Below are 1,755 nucleotides of genomic sequence, written 5' to 3' on the forward strand. Positions count from 1 at the left end.
GTGCTTTATCATACTGTACTCATTTGATTAAGCTAATAATGCCACAAATAATGTACTACTGATTTCTGAGAAGTTAATTAAAAGAATGGTACAATGGCTTTTACAGTTTGAGAAATAGATTCACCAATAGTTATAAATCAAATAACCTATGGCAAGAAAATGCAAAATCGTGAAACACTACATGAACAGATACATAATATGTATATATGTATGTATTCAGAATATTTAAGTGACAAATTAAGACATGTTATTATTATGGTTACAGAAAAGGTTTTTTTAGAAAAGAATTAAATCCACAGTGACAAGATTCTAAAAAAATGAAACAACAAATGAGGCAGAAAAAAGTTAGGATACTTTGAGAATTTTTTATTTATATGATCAGTAACACTACTTTGCTCACTATTTTACTTCTTTTTTTTCTTATCTTTTTTTTAGGGTTTTGTTTTGTTTTTCAGTGTTGTAACTATATTGGATATATCATCTGTGAACTTGTATTCTGCAGAGGCAATGCAGCCTTTCCATATAATATAGGCACAGGGGAAATGCAGTATTGATAATGCTTTAAAATTAAAGTTATTTGTTGGGGAGAGAGAAAGAAAAGGCCTGTGAGTTCATATGATGTAAGGATGGAAAGAGGTTGCCCAAGGCAAGTGTGTGCTGCCAAGACAATGGTGTTTTGAAGATTTTTGCTTCTGCACAATAACTGGAAGTTGTTATTTGAGCCTAAGTGTGAAAAAGGAATCTGTGTACACTTAGGTTCACTGCTGATATAAAGGTCCAGGAGACATGAGTTTGAAAGACACTGCCAAAAGAAATTGTGTGCTGCCAAGAGAACTGGGCTGTGGGAATAGATTTCTGGAAAATACGTGGGAGTTCTTTATGAACCATTGATTAGATTTACTTTTGTGAGAAAGAGAAAGCCAAGGAGTCCAGGAAGAGTGGAACTGGAGAAGGGCTGCCAAAGGCTTGTGTGGGCAACCAAACAAACTGGTCTGTGAGGAACTGCTTGGCCTTGCTATAAAGTTTGTGTAAGAGTTAGCTTAAAAAAATTGTACTAGAATTTAGGTTACAGCTGAGAAAAAGGAAGCCTACAGCTCCTTATTGAGTTGACCGGAAAGTAGCTGCTCAAGAAAAGTGTGGGCTGCCAAGAGAATTGGCCTGTGAGAAACATTTTCAATCATATAGGACTGGGAGACCTTTTTGAGGGCAAAACCTGAAATATGACTGTTGGTGTTATGGTTGTGAGAAAGGGAAAGCACAGGAGTACAGGTGAAATGTGGCTGGGAGATCCCCAAGGCAATTGTGGGTTATCAAGAAAATGTGGCTGTGAAAAAAAAATGCATTATGGGATATGTCATTAGGTCTGTATTTAGGGCTTATCATAAAAATAATATTAGGGATGAAAGGAAAGAAGCTTAAAAAGAGACACAAGTGTGGTCTGAGAAAGTCTGTGAGAAACTTTGTGTCTATGCTGTGGTTGGATACCTCTGTTTGAGATGAATCCTAATGTTAGAGCTTTTGAGTTTTTTTTGAAAGAAATGCAGGGATCCATGGAGAGGGGATGCAAAGGCTACTAAGTCAATMGCTGTTCCTGCCTTCTTACTCATACACTGAATTGCTTCCTTGGTGAGAATTATCACTATTACAAAACTCTACACACTCATTTGTTTAAATGGAGGATGTAAAGTTAAAAAAAAAATCACAATCACTTTGACAAAAACATAGTGTGAGGGATGAACTCATTTTATGTCATTT

Source organism: Nothoprocta perdicaria, unplaced genomic scaffold, assembly GCF_003342845.1.
Source record: "Nothoprocta perdicaria isolate Ctin4 unplaced genomic scaffold, notPer1 scaffold_60, whole genome shotgun sequence".
Lineage (NCBI taxonomy): Eukaryota > Metazoa > Chordata > Aves > Tinamiformes > Tinamidae > Nothoprocta > Nothoprocta perdicaria.